This window comes from Amblyomma mixtum, chromosome 8 (genome assembly GCF_055824585.1).
Source record: "Amblyomma mixtum isolate Tamu chromosome 8, ASM5582458v1, whole genome shotgun sequence".
Classification (NCBI taxonomy): Eukaryota; Metazoa; Arthropoda; class Arachnida; order Ixodida; family Ixodidae; genus Amblyomma; species Amblyomma mixtum.
Window position 1 is genome coordinate 116,282,769 of NC_143019.1, and position 19,104 is coordinate 116,301,872.

Genomic DNA, 19,104 nt, shown 5'->3' on the forward strand with positions numbered 1-19,104 from the left:
CAGGTGTTTGTGTTAAAAGGCGTAAAGAGTGACGCTATACTGCACATATTTTGCGACTTCGCCGCTAAGGGTCCTCCAGGCGAACGCAATCGTCGGTGACCTTTGGAACCCAGAGGCGCAGCCTTCGATAACCAGTGATCGCAGTGCCGTCCAACGTCAAAAAGTAAAAGCGAAGAAAAAAATATATGCAGCTAACAATGTTTGAAAACATATTTTAAAAATACGAAAGATTTGCATGGTTTCGCTTTTTGGACGAGCGTTTATATTTCATTCCCATATTTCAAGAGGGTAAAATTGTTGCAGCAACACCGAGTGCTCCTGGTCGCCAAGGCAATACACTAAACCTACTGCTACTGACGGGAGCCGCTCTTGCAGTTCTTTTAAGGAAGCAGCAAGAATAAAAAATTGTCTAATCTTGACGAATGAATAGATTAGCCCACTTTAATTGCAAAACACTCTCTTCCGCCGCTTCAGGCATAGCAGTGGGCGCTAAGCCTCTACAACTGTTTCACCTTTAGGCTGCCTGGTGTAGCTGCCTCGCTGCTAGTTCGAGCTTTCGCTCCTCTGGTGAAAAGGGAGGCCTTTGCTGGAAAGCCCTTCGAGGAACGCCGTGTGCAGAGGTATTAAAGAACTATGTAGGTTTAAGATTTGAGATGGACAGTTAGCTACAACATGTTCGAGAACTTTGCAACAGGAACTAGCCATGAAGATGGAAAGGTAATTGCTAATGCTTGAACGGTAATCTTTTTATGAACAGGAATAATTACTGGCGGTGAGCCGGTCACAAGGTAAACATGCAAAATTCAAACATTCTTGAAAAGTTTTGGTCAAAAAACGAGCAAGACACTCCGTAACGAGTTAAAAAAGCATTTGCTATGCCATCAAGATCTTTTCATTTTGAAACTATTCTCAAAAACATTTCAAATGCAACCTCATAAGATACTAAATCAGCAATGCGAGAGCTCTTACATGTGGAGTGTGGTTTGTCATTTTTGTTAATACAGGATGAAAATAGGCATTAAAATGCATAGAAATGGCTTTCGAAAAGGTAATCCTTTTTTATCGACGAAGATGTAGAATTTTGTCCGCAATTCGAATGTGCTTCCGGAATTTCTTAGGACAAATTTGTGAGAAATGAGCGAAGCTCTCACTTAAGTTCTGCTCCCTGCCTGACCTAACAGATGCGGCGAATTTAGTTGCTAGGGAATTTAAGCAACTGTGACCTCGTCAGGTCGAACCAACTTTTGCTCTATAGTTCCTTCTTTCATGTGTAAAAGAGAAACAACCTCGACCTCGAATTCAGTGCCGTAAAAATATTATTATGGACAGGCCGTACCGGTCTCTTTAGATGTATTACGTATGTTCAGTAAAGGGCTCACCTTATGTCGGCGTTTTCTCTTGCCGGGAATACGAGTTGCATCATATTGTCACGTGGTGGTGACGGTAGTCCGGCAACAAGGAAAGGGCTCAAGCCTTTAAGGAAACTGTTTCTTGGGTGAAGCTGCGCCCTAAAATAAACTGAACTCGGCGCTGGAGTTTCCAGCAAGTGCGCTCGGTGGCAGTTCAAGATGAAACATTCCGTCGCTCTCTGCCAAGCTGAATTTAAAAGGTGACAACGAACATTTTAGATGAGGCATACTCAAAACCTACGATAATCTCGAACACCATCAATACAGTCGCATGATGTTAAAATCATTTTACTGTAGTCTGTTTTCCACTTTGAAGACAAAAAAAATAATAAGGCGCATGTGTCCATTAGCAGTGGTAATAAGGTTTCAACCGCCCTATAAGCACCTCTTACGGACGCTGCCAACGTCGCTGGGATGCTGTCGCTCTGTGAGGAGCAATTTCCTAGTCAAGTTCGTCAAGTCCACGACGGACCATGCAGGCACGAAAAAGACGGCACAAGTGTTTTATTGCAAGAATGCATTTAAAGGCAATATTTTCGCCTTTCCTTCTTTAGAAATGTTTGTCCGGTCCCCAGTTCGTCCCTACCCACGACGAGAAAATGAATATCTCCAATTACGGTGCAACGCAATGTTGCAACGGTGCAGCACATCGATGTAAGGTGCAACGGTGTGCAGAGAGAAGAGACATGAAACAAATCGATATAAAAGAAAACACTATAATATTATGGGCGTAGCACCAACGACGTCCGCCGAAGCGATTGCTCCTGCAAGAGATACCATCAATACACCCTCCATTTCAAGCGGTATGCAGGTCGTAGTAGCCTATGCACAGGTAACTTTCTCATGTAATAGCTAGCTTGCATTTAATGCGACAGAAATCATGTTGCTAAAAACATGCTTCCATTTTGTAACCAAGCAGCGAAGCACAAGAACGAAAACAAGGATTGCAATGAAACACACCATACGAAAGAAAACTTTTATCCCGTTCTTAATGCATAAATTGACCAGGAAGGAGAGATGGCCTGAAAGCGTTGCAGCTTTTCATCCTGTTTTAATTTATAGCGTGTGTTCTTTTTCCATCCGTTCCCCGCGTTGCAGTAATAGCCCGCCATTCTGCAGCGCCGTATAATATGGAGGCTCTAGATAGTGATGTGATCAAACGGGCCACCATTCTCTCAGCCATAGGAAATAAAATCAAGTTACTTCTGGGTGAACAGAGGTAAATCCTTCTGTATGCGTTTGCTACGACTGTATGCTAATGAGTAGGGATGTCAATAGAAAGGAAGGTATATTTAAAGAACTCGCAGCAGAGATAACGATGAGATAGTGCTTTTTCATTCAAACCATGCAAGCAGTTTTAAATCCCCTCGGTATCTTGTTCTTGTGTTTGTGATCTGGCTGGTGCCCCAGACAGCGGATTAGCTATTTAATGCTGGTATTTACATTTCAGAAAAGATTCGAATTCGTTCCTACCTTTTTACTGCTCGAAAAAGCGTTCTGGTAATATAAATTATTCAGTTATTGCATTGATCAAAGAATTTAACCGCTAAAGAGAGGATTGTTAGCCGATATTAAAAAATGTTTACAGTTTAGGCGCTATATGGTTGTGTTAAGTGCAACGCAGTCTGATGAAGTAAACGTAACGCCAAGTAACCGGAATGGTTCGGTTTTAGGGGTACTCTTATTTATTCTAAATGAAACACATATGAGCAGGTATTTCCTCGAAATTGGATTTGTTTTTCACCCCGCTGGTTTTTCTAGAAATGATTGTATTGCGCTGAAGAAAAGTTTGACATTGATTACCAACTGGTGCACTCTGTGTACGCCTGTTCTACAATAAAGACCTCCCATGGCACTGCATGCAACATTAATTCAGAAACATTGTCAACAGCTTTCTAACATAAATATCTTGGTGTTTGCTTTACGGCCCTATCACCGTGCCATCGTCATAACATGAATTGTTTTACGGGAAAGACCTCCAGAAAATTGGGTTTTCCTCGCAGAAATGAGAGGTAATTGCAGTTTAATGCTAGAGACCTCCTGTTTAAAACTTTACGTTAGACCTATGCCTGAATATAATAGTTGCGATGCGGCCTTTGGCTGCAAATGGCCATTCATAGGATTGAAAGAATCCAGAATTTCGCTGTGCAGTTTGTGCATGGCAGTTATTCAAGGAGTTTCACTTCGTCACGAGGAAAGGAAAATAGTGGATGGTAAGAGGTGCAGTAGCGTAGGAAATCACTGATGCTGAAATTTTCCTACAGCATACATGACAATAAGACTGGCAATATTCCGGAGCATTATCTCTACAAACCCGATTGCATCTACTTGCGGCTTCAGAATACTCATAAAAACGAAGAAATAAGGTGCAAGACCATCTCCTTTCAAGATGTGGTTTTCCCCGGAACAATTCACAAACGAAATTAACTACCTCATGATATTGCTACTGTTACCTCCACTGATATATTTTCTCCCCTGTAGCGAAATGTGCATTGTAATTAGGCCGTTTTTTTTTATTGGCTGTAAATAATGTTCCTTCCTTGCTGTTTTTGTTTACCATTTCAATTTTTGCTGTTGTTTTCTGTTAGGTCCTTACACCCCAGCCGTTTGAGCTTCAATAGTAGCATATTGGAACGTACTTGTCGACGGAGGGGGGCAATAAACGTTTTTAGTTGCTAGTAAGCGCTTGTCGTGTGTGTTTCTTCCTTTCGTCTCCGTGTTGTCGCGCTTTGAAACCCATCATGATTGTCGACGAAGGATGCTTCAATCACAAGTGCGAAGACAGACAAGGTCACACAAGCTGGGGCAGCAAGGGCGACCGATTCCACACGGCGCGAGCCCTACTTCGTCGTCGTCAGCAGCTATACGCCACCTGGCAATGCTAGGCGGCATTATTCCCCCCTTATGAAAAAGAAGAGCGCTGTCGACGTAACAAAAAATAATCAAAAAACGAGCAAAGTTCCGCAACTGAAGCGTTCCAAGACATCATGTCTGCGTCGCCGAGTATAGTACGGTTTAAGCCGTACAACATGCACAATGTCAGAGCTGGGTTGTCGGCGTCGGGGTTGCGCAACACCCTCCGGAACCACTTCATAGTTTACGTCACTCACACACCGGATCACTCTGTAAGGGCCAAAATAGCGGCAGAGCAGTTTCTCGCACAAGCCTTGGCGACGGACAGGAGTCCATACCCAGACTTGGTCGCCGGGTTTGTAGTCAACCTGTCGGTGGCGAAGGTTGTAACGGCGCGCATCGATGCTCTGCTATTGCCCGATGTGCACGCGGGCCAGCTGATGAGCTTCTTCAGCACGTTGGGCAAATTGTTGAGCGTCTGGGTCGAGTTGGTCATCCTCTGGGCACAGGAGCATGGCATCAAGCATGCTCTGAACTTCACGTCCGTACACAAGGCGGAACGGTGTACAGCGCGTAGTTTCCTGCAGGCGAAGGTGACATACGGCAGGACCTCATCCCAAGTTTTGTGTTGGACATCTACGTACATGGACAACATGTCCGAAAGAGTCCTGTTCAATCGTTCGGTCAAGCCATTGCTCTGCGGGTGGTAGGCCGTGGTCTTCGGTGCGTTGTGCACTCAGCCGAAAGATGTGGTCGGTTAGCTGCTCTGTCTGTAATGACGTGCGATGGGGTGCCGTGTCCCAAGACGATGTTGTGCATGAAAAACTCCGCGACTTCGGAAGCTGTGCCACGAGGGATCGCCTTGGTCTCGGCGTAGTGAGTCAAATAGTCGGTAGCAACTATGATCCACTTATTGCCGGCCTGCGACAAAGGGAAAGGGCCGAGGAGGTCCATGCCGATCTGGTCGAACGGAGCGCGAGGGGCTGTAACGGGCTTGAGAAAACCCAGCGGCTTAATTAAGTGGTGGCGTTTTCCGGCGCTGGCATTCTCGGCAGCTTTTAACGTAGCGTTTGACATCAGCAGAAAGTCCAAGCCCGTAGTACATGTTCCGCACTCTGGCGAGCGTACGTGAAAAGCCCAAGTGGCCAGATGTGGGCTCATCGTGGTAGGCGAAAAGAAAGTCAGCTCGGAGATCGGCTGGAATGACCAGAAGGTAAGGTCTATCGTTGCCTCCCGAGTTGTTCTTGTACAAGAGGCGTTGCCGCAAACAGAAGGAGCCAAGACGTCGAGAGAAATGGCGAGGTATAGCCGTATCGCTACCTTCAAGGGCGTCAATGAGAGGGCGAAGTTCCGAGTCCGCCCTCTGCCGGGTCAGTAGGTCGGAGGCGGTGAGCGTACCAAGGAAGCCGCTGTCGTCATCGGGCGCTGCGTCGCCAGGATCAAGTGGTGCACGCGACAGTGTGTCGGCGTCTTCGTGTCTGCGGCCGGACTTGTAGACAATAGTGATGTCAAATTCCTGGAGCCGTAAGCTCCAGCGTGCCAGGCGTGCAGATGGGTCTCGCAAATTTGCCAGCCAGCATAGGCAGTGGTGATCGGTTACGACTTTGAATGGGCGGCCGTATAGATAAGGGCGAAACTTCATGGTGGCCCACACGACCGCAAGACATTCTTTTTCAGACGTGGAGTAATTGCTTTCGGCGCGGGAGAGAGTACGGCTAGCATAGGCGATAACCCCCTCAAGGCCCTCTTGGTGTTGAACAAGGATAGCGTCAAGACCCATGTTACTGGCGTCGGTGTGGACCTTGGTATCGGCATCTTCGTCGAAGTGCGCAAGAATGGGAGGTGTTTGAAGGCGCTGGCGGAGCGTAGAGAAAGCGGTCTGTTGCTCAGTGGTCCAGACAAAGGAGGTGGTATTCCTGGTGAGACGCGTCAACGGCTCGGCAATCGTGGAAAAGTCCGCAATAAAGCGCTGATAGTACGCACATAGACCCAGGAAGCGCTAGACAGCTTTCTTGTTGGTTGGAACGGGAAAGCGCGCGACGGCGGCAGTCTTTTCCGGGTCCGGCCGCACTCCCTCAGCGCTCACAACGTGACCCAGAAATATGAGCTCTTCGTAACCGAAATGACACTTCTGGGGCTTCAGGGTAAGATCTGCCTAGCGGAGAGCGTCGAGGACAGCCGCAGGCGCTGGAGATGTTGATCAAACGTTTCCGAAAAAACGACGACGTCGTCCAAGTAAACGAGACAGCTTTGCCACTTGAGGCCTGTGAGGACGGTGTCCATCGTCCTTTGAAACGTAGCCGGGACGGAGCACAAACCGAAAGGAAGCACTTTGAATTCATAGAGGCCATCTGGAGTCACAAAAGCGGTTTTTTTCGTGGTTCCGTTCATCGACTTCAATTTGCCAATAGCCGCTCTTCAAGTCAATAGATGAGAAGTACTTAGCGCGCCGTAATCTATCCAGCAAATCGTCAATGCGCGGTAACGGCTAGACGTCCTTTTTGGTCCCACTGTTCAGTTTGCGATAGTCGACACAAAACCGGAGAGTGCCGTCCTTCTTCCTAACGAGGACGACAGGCGAAGACCACGGGCTTTGGGAAGGTTGAACAACGCCATCATCAAGCATTTCCTGAACCTGGGTTTGAATAACTGCCCGTTCTTTAGCAGAAACACGGTAAGGCTGCTGTCGTATAGGGCGAGCGTCGTCATAGGTGATGATGCGGTGCTGCGTGATGGGTGTTTAACGAACCTTCGAGGAAGAAGCGAAGCACGGCTTGTATTCCTGCAGCAGCTGCTCCAAAGCCAGTCGTTCCCGAGCCAGGTGGCAGTTTATGTCGACGTTTTCAATGGCAGGCTCGTCAGTGCCGGCTGCCGCGGACGCAAAACAAACAGTAGTATACAGGTTCGGCGGAAGCAATAGCAGTTCTTGCAAAAAGGTGTCGGTATTCATTAGCAAAATTTGTGACCAGGACCGCAGACCGGCCACCACGAAGCGTCAGTAGACTGCGAGCGGCACAGATGCCTTAAGTAAGCAGGAGTGAACAGTTAGCCTCGGCGACTGCTTCTGCGTCTTGCAAGTCGTTGCAGGTGACTTCAACCAAAACACTGCTCCGTGGCGGCAACGTGACACTGTCAGCAGAAACACGAAGGGCGGCTCTGCGGTGGCAAGAGTCGGCGAGGTGGGTGGCTTGACTGGTCGAAAAGGTGATGATTCATTGGCGGAGGTCGATAACAGCACCATACTCCCGCAGAAAGTCAATGCCGATAATGAGATCGCGGGAGCAATTGCACAGAACTACACAAGTGATGACGAACGTTGATTCGTGAATCTGAACGCGAGCCGTGCAAATGCCCTTTGGGGTAAAGAGATGACCACCGGCGGTACGAAGATGCACCACAGAACATGGAGTAAGCACTTAGCAGAGTCGCCAATTTATCACTCATAATTGAATAGTCGGCCCCGGTGTCCACTAATGCACTGACTCTGTGACCGTCGAGAAGAACAGGTATGACCAATGAAACGGGGCTGTCTAGGTCGGATGTCGGTGCCATCTGTTCACGGTCGGAGCGTAGCGGCGGCGACGGGAGGTCTTCAGCGCAGCGACTCCCAGCGACCTCGCCCCCGAAGGTGGCTGGTCTCAGTTTTCCCGGCGAGGGCTGGGCGAGCGACCCTGTGCTGCTCGCGATGAGCTGTGGGGGTTCGGGGAAGAGCGCCTCGGAGACGATGAGCGCGGCTGATGCGGCGCGCGGGCTGAAATTCGCTGTTCCGCTAGGAAATCTTGAATGGCAGGGGGCCGATGGCCAAACCGGGGTCTGGGCGAATCGGATCGAAAACCCTGCAGACCGAGGCGCCGATAAAAACAATGACGGTAGAGATGTCCTGGTTCTCCGCAGTGGAAGCAGAGTGGCCGGTTATCAGGTGTGCGCCAGATATCGGCCTTCAGCGAGGGCGCTCGGCGATCGTCGAAATACTGCACCGGTAGCACTGAGGTCCGCGGCTCAGGAGGCGTTACCGGAAACAGTGGTGGCGAAACAGCAGCCGGGCGCCTCGCAATTTCAGCATAGGTGGGGCGGTGGGAGTCTCCTGGTAGAGGAGGTGTTTCGACAGCCGGAGCCCTGAACGCCTGTTGCACCTCCTCGCGAACAAGAGCAGAAATCGAACCGAGCGCTGGCTGCGAAGGGCTGCAAAATTTCAGGACCTCTTCACGCACGATGGTGCGAATCAGTTCGCGCAGATCATCAGGGTGGCTCCCGGAGGTAGCAAGCGATGCGGTGACAGCAGCAGCATGCACGGGCCGGTCGTAGGTCGCAGAACGTTCTTGCAGCACCTTTTCCATCGTTGTTGCCTGTGTAAGGAATGCAGCAACGGTCGATGGTGGGCTGCGCACGAGGCCTGCGAAAAGCTGCTCTTTGACGCCACGCATCAAATGCCGGAGTTTCTTTTCTTCCGGCATGGCCGGGTCAGCTCTTCTGAAGAGGCGCGTCATGTCCTCGACGTACATCTGGACACTTTCGTTCGGCAGCTGGATGCGAGATTGTAGTGCACGCTCAGCTTGTTCACGGCGATCCACGCTTGTGTAGGCCTCCAGCACCCGACGGCGGAACTCATGTCACGAGATTAAAACGACCTCTTGGTTTTGAAACTAGATGCGAGCACCATCCTCGAGGCTGAAGTAAACGTTGCGGAGTTTGGCTGCGTCTCCCATTGGTTAAACGCAGCTACGCGCTGAAAATGAAGGAGCCAGTCCTCCACATCCTCAAAAAGTTCCCCACGGAACAGCTTGGGAATCCGCGGAGTCTGCAAGGTGTACTGGGATGGCGCGGCAGCGGCAGTTTGCAGAGGAGGAGGAGCGGCTGTCTCCATGGCGCCGCTCTCTACTAGTCCTACCTCCGAAGGCAGTCCCTGGATCCTCCGACTGAAGCGATGTACCGGGGTGTGAAGCGGTACAGGGCTGGCGCGACGGCTGCCTGGAGGGGTCTCTTGCATGGGCTCACGTGTACCCGGCACACTCCACCAGACTGTAACGTACTTGTTGACGAAGGATGCTTTAATCACAAGTGCGAAGACATACAAGGCCGCGCAAGCTGGAGCAGCAAGGGCGACCGATTCCACACGGCGCGAGCCCTACTTCGTCGTCGTCAGCAGCTATGCGCCACCTGGCAATGCTAGGCGGCAATATTGTCTTGCTTGTTTGTTTACTTTTTATTTCTTTACCTCCTTTTTACGGATTGTGTTATCACTTATTTGACCACACATACACACACACACCAGGCTCGGAATTAACTTTTAACCTACCAATAACGATGCTAAAGTAGACTTACCCCGCGACTATAGGACGGCCCTACTAATCAAACCACTCCCCAAAAACATGCACCCCTTACACCATGAGGGTAGAAGACAAGCACGAGCCAAAGCCTTACATAAGAAATACAGACAGTGCGCTGCAACAATTTATGTACATGCGGCAGAATACAAAAATACCAATGCCTTTGCAATTGTGGTTGTGAACGAGAATGGTGACCACATCGTCTCGGCGACAATCAAAACGAAATCCTCTGAAACGGCAGAAGAGGCGGCTATAGCCCTCGCCCTAGCACATACCCAAGGGAGCATCATCCTCAGCGATTCCAAAATGGGTATCAATAATTTCGCTAAAGGGCGAATTACAAACACCTCCCTTAGAATCCTTAACGCAACCAAATTCTTACCAAATTATTCCGAATCGATATGGGTCCCAGCCCATTCGGGGAATCCGGGGAACGAGGCAGCCCACAATAAAGCCCGAGGTTTCGTCGACCGGGCAGTGGATGAGTCTGGCTCCCTGAATTTCACGAAGGACTCAATGATCACATATCATGATCTCACCAATCATTTTAAATTAGAGAGGAGAATTTTCCCCCCTCCAGACAAAAGACTTACTAAAGAACAAGAGGTTACGTGGGGTCGTCTACAGACGAGATCGATACGCACCCCATCACTCCTCGCGCACATTTATCCAGATCTTTACAACCCAAACTGCAAACACTGTGGCCAACGTGCTACCTACGATCACATCCTGTGGGACTGCAAAATAGAGCCACCTCCGGGTGATCTAGTTACAGCTCCTTCTCTCGAGCGGTGGGAGACCGTGCTGGCTAGCTCTGACCCCAGAACGCAAGTTTTGGCGGTGGAGTGGGCTGACAAAGTCGTCGAGGGCTATGTACTCTCGACCACTTAACGCGACCTCTTGCCAAGTTCTTCCCGGCGAATAAAATGTTTTACAATCAATCAACCACACCCCCCCCTAATGTAGTGCCCCACGGCGGTGTGGGTTCAGTAATGAATAATTATTATTAGTAAGTAAGTAAGTAAAGAATAAATAATGTCGCCTTGCTGTACAATCCAGCACAACTTGCCGGAGCAACATGTCTCTTGCAGTTCTTAAAATAAAATTCTGCAGCGCAGGCCAATTTGAAAGTGGCGATCCCATTGGTAGCATAGAAAATGGCCGGTGGCACGTGCGTGACGGATTCGATTGACGTTGCTATGCGCTCCCAGGAGGGGCACGGTTTTCGAATGGAGCAAAAAAAAATCGTCTGCCGACCGCAAGGTTGAAATCTGAGGGACTCTACGCCCGGACTTCTACTCTTCTTTGCCTGCGAAATGGCCAGACTGCCTTATGAGACGGCGAAAATGAAGACATAATCCGAGTCAGTCATCCAACAACACCATCTTGCTATGCACGCCCGACCGTCAACGGTAGACTACATACGAAAAGAATACAAAATTCACTCTACATGCTCAAACCTACAACGTGACGTCGTTCGTGGCGGTACCCGAAGACTCTGTCAAAAGGGTCATTTACTACGGCTTAGCGGGACACTCGCCCGAAGCGGTCCGCAAAAGGTTCGTGATCAGATACTCAGGAATAGAATTTCTGGATGCCCAAAAGATTGGACAATGCAGAACGATACAGGTCATGTTTTTTTTCCGGAAAGGAGCTACCCTGCCCAGCCAAGAGCCACGAGCGTCCGGCGACGCAGATGGCTTTTCGTGAGTCATTGGTTTCACGTGCCTTGAAGGAAAAGGCTGCCGAGAATGAAAAGTCATCTGCGTCGCGGCTCGCTGCACACTCTTGCAAAGCACAGTGCCATAGAAACAGCTGCGTCACAAGATGGATGTGCTTCACGCCGAGATCCGCGGTCTCGCATGTGTAATTAGATGAACTGGGACCAAATTTTAGACATGCTATCTCAGGGCACAGGCGTGTTACTGAAATTGAATAAAATGGAATAGCCTTAAAAAACAAATGCCCCCAAGTTCTCAATAGTTCGCGGAGCATTTCCTCAACCTGCCTCCGAATCACCTCCCGTTATTTCGCAGACACTCGATAGGGGTGGTGTTGTATAGGCCTCTCGCCTTCATCAACTACAATGCGGTGTTTAGAGACCGATGTTTGCCGGACTTTAGAAGCGGTCGCAAAGCAGTCACGAAAAGAGTCGAGGATCATGTGGAGGCGGTGTTTCTGATCGGCGGTTAGGTCGGGGTTCACGTCAGTCAGAACGGGGGCGTGAGACGTCGATTCATGGGTATCGTTGAGGGACAATATGCACGATAAATTCAGGCAATAAAAAGTTAATTATTGATTTTTAGCTAATTACTCAATTCATGCAGATAATTAATGCCAAAATTTGTGTCCGCCAGACCGCATTACAGAGGAGTAAAAGCGGCGTTAGCGTACGGCTTTTCGTATTATTTTCAAAAATCAGTAAAATTAAGTTTGAACACCCTGTATAAGAGAGACTGTGCTGGAACCTCGAACAAAACCCTTAATATGTTTTCATGTTCTAAATTTCTATCCCCCTGTTTGACCATATCTATAACGGAAAAGTCCCCCAATAAAAAAAATATTCCGCTCGTGTCTCTACAGCACATGCAGGCGTCAGACTAGAAGAAGAAAGAGCAGAAGACAGAAGCTGTCATGGCGAACCAAGCTGCTATGCCCGAACCTCCCAGCTCGCCCCCCAGCTCGCACGCCACGAGAAAGGAACGAACACGAGACACAAGCGCCCGTGGTGTGCATGGTTTGTCGCTATTTTTTCTCTAATTCTAAGAAAACTTCTGCGAGGTTCTTTCACCAAGAAGACAACCTTTGTTACGCGTCATTGAGTTGGAAACATATCTATTCCAAGGAAATGCTGTTAATCAGCACAACGCAGTATATTCTTCCCCATAGTTTTTTAGCATACCAGCTCTGACGCCACCTGCTGCAGGTGGTGTAGTTTCCAGAAATTGAAATATAGACAGTAGATCTAGTTGGCCTACATCAGAGTATTCGTCCTCAAGGCGGGGTAGATTAAAGCGAACAATATTTAGCGAGTGGAAACGTAGTGCGCCAGACGTTCCGCTATGCGTTGAATGTTACCTTTAGCTTGTTTTGTGATTAAAGCTCTTTAGTTATAAGTCAAGAATTATAAGTAAAGGCAGATCATGCTGCTTCAAGCCAGGAACCAAGAGATATATAATCTCTCCAAGTCTTATCACAAAAGTGTTTTGTGGCTCAAAACATGCAACACCAGAGAGAAGCTGAGCAGGTTACTTGATTGAGATAACTAAGCAAGCAATATCAACTAGCACAAAGAAAAAATGAAAGAATGCATCAAGTTCTGAATTGAACTGAAGAACGTTACAGTGAAAGAGTGCAACAGAAGATCTCAGAGGCTTTGCGCGTTAAGTTCGCAATCATGAGAAGCGCTCACGTGAATACGTCCATCATTACGTTAAGTTTCCACGGAGAGAACAAAGCTCAGGATTTGCCATGGTTGAGTCTGGTGAACAATCAAACACGTTTGCGAAGTCATTAAAGGTGCACTGAAGAGGAATCTGAACTCGTCGTTTTGCAGCGGGAACTCGATCTACACGTTCCTAGCATTCTTAGAAACTGCGACTTATTGCCCTGTGTGGGCGATTTCCCTAATTAAATCGAATTAACGCCCGGCTCCCGCCTTTTTTTTTAAATTCTCCCTCGTACGGTGGGCGGAGTCGACCAAAGCGGGGAGTGCCTTTCAGCCAGCTCCGTGGAGGCTTTGCTTTCGCTTCAGTTTGTGTTTTAGGTTTCCGCGAATAAATAGTTTCATTTGCAGATAATATAGCCGTAAAATAAGTTCGCAGAAATAAAAATACGCGCGGACTATTTGCTTCTACGGACTAATACGTATTACTCCGCCGATGGCAGAGCGGCAAGCCGCAACGGGACTGGGTGAAAGGCAGTGCCCGCGTTGGTCGACTCCGCCCAGCGTACGAGGGAGAATTAAAAAAAAAAGGCGGGAGCCGGGCGTTAATTCGATTTAATTAGGGAAATCGGCCACACAGGGCAATAAATCGAGGTTTCTAAGAATGCTCGGAACGTGTAGATTGAGTTCCCGCGGCATAAAGACGAGTTCAGATATCTCTTCAGTGCACCTTTAACATACATCAACGGCACGTCGACGTAGCCCACAAGTTCTGGATCCTCTACTTTCGGGAAACGCAGGTAGGTAGCCAGAGTATAAAAAAGCTGTCCATGTGACATTTGAAGTGCGCTGAACACAGATCTTGTAATGTTCCAACCGGGACGATGAAAAGCACTAGGAAGCCAGGACAAGCCAAGCCACGCGGCCATCGTGGCGTTCGTCAACATGGGGTTTCTATCACTGCCCAAGTAGGTCCTGACAAAACAATCGCGTAGCTTTTCGAGGTGGGATATAGTTTTGGGATGCCACGCGATGTCGTAGAACACAGCAGACCACATGCTTTCCGCCAGCAGCCAGCCTAGGGCAGCCATATTCGCCAGCTCCGAGGTCGGTGAACTGGGACGGATGGCATCGTAGAAGGAAGCCGGCAGCAGGAAATATCGGCCGCCGAGGATAACGATGACACCGGTGTCGAGCACATGTGAAGCTTGCAAGCCCCACAGACGCGCCCTGAAGGCATCGAAGTTAAACGCTCGGCCACGCAGAAAGTTTTCAGCGAAATCGGGCGCAGGTTTTGGAAGCGCGACTGGCATTGTACTTGACGCTGTTGGTGTCAGAAGAGTCATCATCATCATCATTAGCCTGACTACACCCACTGCAGGGCAAAGGCCTCTCCCATGTCTATCCAATTAACCCTGTTCTTTGCTAGTTGCCGCCACTGTATCGCCGCAAACTTCTTAATCTCATCCGCCCACCTAACTTTCTGCCGTCCCCTGCTACGTTTGCTTTCTCTTGGAATCCACTCCGTTACCCTTAAGGACCAGCGGTTATCTTGCCTTCGGATTACATGCCCTGCCCAAGCCCACTTCTTCCTCTTGATTTCAACTAGGATGTCATTAACCAGCGTTTGTTCCCTCACCCACTCCGCCCTCTACCGATCTCCTAACGTTACGCCTATGATTTTCCTTTCCATAGCTCGCTGCGTTGTTCTTAACTTAAGCTGAACCCTCTTTGTTAGCCTCCACGTTTCTGCCCCATAGGTCAGTACCGGTAGGATACAGCTGTTATATACTTTTCTCTTCAGGGATATTCGTAAGCTACCATTCATGACCTGAGAGAACCTGCCATACGCGCTCCACCCCATTCTTATTCTTCTAGTTATTTCCCTCTCATGATCCGGATCTGCGGTCACTACCTGCCCTAAGTAGACATATTCTCTTACTGCTTCCAGCACCTCGCTACCAATTGCGAACTGCTGTTCCCTTGCAAGACTATTGAACATTACTTTGGTTTTCTGCATGTTAATTCTTAGCCCCACCGTTCTACTCTGCCTGTCTAGCTGATTGATCATGCTTTGCAGTTCTTGTCCTGAGTGGCTTATCAAGGCAATGTCATCAGCGAATCGCAAATTACTCTGGTATTCTCCATTAACTCTTATCCCCAACTCTTCCCATTCCAGTCACCGGAATACCTCCTGTAAGCAGGCAGTGAAGAGCATTGTGTCTCCCTGCCTGACACCTTTCCGTATTGGAATTTTATTGATCACTTTATGGAGAACTATAGTAGCTGTGCAATCGTTATAAATATCTTCCAATATTTTAACAAGCACTCTTCGACACCCTGATGCCGCAATGCCTGCATGACAGCGGAGGTTTCCACTGAGTCGAATGCTTTCTCGTAATCACTGAAGGCTATATATAGGTGTTGGTTATATTCTGCGCATTTCTCTATCACCTGATTGATCGTGTGAATGTGGTGTATTGTCGAGTATCCTTTACGAAAGCCTGCCTGATCATTTGGTTGGCTAAAGTCCAAGGTTGTCCTGACTCTATTAGCGATTACCTTAGTAAATACCTTGTAGGCAACGGACAATAAGCTGATCGGTCTGTAATTCTTCAAGTCCTTGACGTCTCCTTTCTTATGAATTAAGATAATGTTAGCGTTGTTCCAAGCTTCTGGTACTCTCGAGGTCACAAGGCATTGCGTATATAGGGTGGCTAGTTTCTGTAGCACAGTCTCTCCACCGTCCTTTAGCAAATCTGCTGTTACCTGATCCCCACCAGCTGCTTTTCCTCTTTGCATTGCTCCTAAGGCTTTCTTTACTTCCTCCTTCGTTACTGGCGGGATGTCCCATTGCTGTGCTCGACTGCCTCCCTCAGTAACTTGATGAGTCAGAAGAGTAAAATCCTTAAAATGCTTCTCCAGCTTTGCAGTCTCGTCGCCTTCAAATAACCAACTTCGACGACAGTCCCAGAAAACAGTTTCCTTAACAGCGGCGAATGTCAGAATTGCCTGCTCGTCTTTCTGTGGTGCCGTCAGAATTTCCGCCGTAAAGAGGTCCGAAATTTCGTTTATCGTCCCCACGCTGTCGTTGCAGATTTGGAAAACCTGCCGCCAAGAACCATCATAGGAAGCGTAGAACTCTTCGGCGACGCTTGCAATGCTGTCCCAGAGCAAGTAAGCAGCCTTGACAACGGCTGTGCCACCGTAATAGTCCGTGGAGAACAAGACGTGCATGACCCGGATTTTACTGCCGCCTGCAATGATATTTTCCATTTTATTGCTAGCAGAGAAACCGATCGCAGCAAGAGCGGCTTGCCAGTCTTTTAATTCCCACACATCGCGATCGAAGACGTGGCTATCTTCGGAGGTCAAGAATCTTGTATCGTTGTCTCCAAGAGTGCGAAATTTTCTGCATATTTTTGAGTGCATTTCTGAAAGTTCCTCGAGACTAATCTTAGCGTCAAATTCATTACTCAAGGCATTAAGAGTATGTTGCATGGCATGCGAAGAGAAGGTTTCATGGAGGCATCTATCTTGTATCTTCATAAAAATACGAGGGATCACCGGGTAGTAAACTGAGCTAAGGAAAGAAGGAAGCTTGTACTTTACCGATGATGTAACGGCGTAAATTAAAGCGTTTGTGGTGTTAGGTCGCCCAAGAAGATCCGGGTTGTTCGCCGCCAGCATAGTGGCTAATGAAGACAAGAAAACGTTGAGGTAAGGTGTGGCCTGCAGGCATGACTGGTAGTAAGCAATCATGAACCTTGCTGCCTCGACTTTCTGCATTGCCTTCCGCAAAAAACTTGTGACCATGATCTGCGCAAGTTCTTCCCGTCTCGAGGTGCCTCCAGAGGCCGTGCTTGATGACGTCTGAGCACATGTGCACGTAGAAATTCCGGCAAGGATTTATGGTGGTGTTCACGAACCGAGCCATATCCTGAGCGTCAACTGGGCAACAGAAGGAATTACCTTCGGCGTCGGCGGAACCGCGTTGTGTGCTCTAGCGTCTGCTGAAGTAGACGCCCAGTGATGCGATGGCTACAAAGAGTGCGGCTGAGATCACAAGCAGGCAGCTCAGAAACAGGATTTGCTGCCTGGAGTCCTTGGTCGTTCGAAGGGTGCTCGGGAGAACTATGGTCCGAGGATCTGGTACAGCGAGCTGGCAGGTTCCGTCGTAGCAGCTTTGTTCGCCATGACGGCTTCTGTCTTCGGCTTTTTCGTCTTCTAATCGGACGCCTCCACGTGCTGTAGCGACACGAGCGGATTATTTCTTTTTTCAGGGGGGGGGGGGGGGGGAGGGGTGACGGACTTTATCGTTACTGATATGATTAAAAAGGAGGATGGAAATTTAGAACTTGAAATCATACTAAGGGTTTTGTTCCAGCTTCCTGCACAGTTTTTTTTTTACAGTTATTTTATTTTATCACTATACAGTGAAAAAAAGGAACCAAGGGAAAAGCCGTTCAGGCACGGCTTGAGTGGGCCTTGGCCCCACAACAAGCACTGGCAGCAGTGAGAACAGCGCCCTTTGTAATTTACAAATATTGACTTTGGTATATGGGTCCCAGATCATTACGGCATGTTCTAAGATTGGCCGCACAATAGTGTTATATGCAAAGAAACGTGTCTTGTCCAATGTGTCGAAATTACAAGCTTTGAGCCAGATAACATCGCGCTGTAATTCCGCCGTGCTCGCACCCTCTCCCGCAATATATGGCGATATTTCGAGCCGGGTTATTGAAAAAAATGGTAGCTGCTCACAAAGAGACTGTATTAGTAAGTGTGCGTTTATTTTTTTAGATATACAACAGTTCCTCTAACGGCTTTAGAAGTAGCAATGTTAGGGTCGTAAAACTATTGTGAGGAAAGGAAAAAAAAAGAGTACGGCGCTCCTTATTACATCCGAACTACGCAAATCGAATTCATCGTTTTCCGAAATATCAGCTACGATGCGGGACGGAGCATATCTGCTTCGTTTCACGTGCTATACAAAAGCTTGTGGCTCATGTTTCGCTTTGCTATGAATGTAAACTGGAAACAAACGCCCGGTTAGTGTTGTTGTCCGGTGATCCTGTGAAATAATGCCCACGAACAAATCTTACAGGCATTGCTATACATAGCAGAGTAGAAAGTTGGTCTAGTTGTTTGTTACGTATACTCAAAAACTTGCGCAGAAACGCGAGCACTAAGCCGAGACAAATACAAGGACAAGCTCTCGTCCTTGTGTTTTTCTCGGCTTAGTCCTCGCGCTTTTGCGGAATTTTTTTCAGTATGCAGTGCTATACAGGCTTATGATCGCTAGTATTCCAGCCTCATTTTGCCTGCTTTTTATTGGCGAAGTGCGCCGTACGACACAATGAGAGAGGGGGAAGCCAATGTAGGGGAAAGCTAGGAAGAATTAGGCAACATAAATTTTGCTCAGATAGCCGCATAGGTTCCCGTGCAAGGATCATCTATGTTCTACTTTTCATAGTCACATAAGCGGTTTTAACCGCAGGCTCACCTCCCTGAGGAAGCTGCGCCCGAATAAGACCACGCAGAAGAGGGTGCGAGCACGGCGGAATTACAGGGCGATGTTATCTGGCTCAAAGCTTGTAATTTCGACACATTGGACAAGACACGTTTCTTTGCATATAACACTACTGTGCGGCCAATCTTAGAACATGCCGTACTCATCTGGGACCCATATACCAAAGTCAATATTTGTAAATTAAAAAGGGCTCAAAAGAAAGCAGTAAGATATTTCTATATTTCCTATGGCCGCACCTCTATCACTAATGCTCTTAATAAAAGTAGCTTACCGTCCGTTACTGATAGAAATCGTAGTTGCCGCTTGAAATTCTTTTTCCAGTTAATGAAATGTCATAATCGCATTGACATCACGCAACTTGTTATTCTAGTGGTTATGCTACACGGTGAGAAGAAAATGCAAACAGGTATAGACAACTGCACAAGAAAGGTCTGTTGACAGGAAAGCCGAGAATGACTTATATGGAAGCTATATAGGAATTTTTTGGAACGTGGATGACTTTCTGGTTCTAGTTGGGTGTTTGAATAATAAATATGCGCCTCAGTTACTTGATGTTTTTTTCACGGCGTGGGTCTGGATTGAGGTTTACACAAGAGA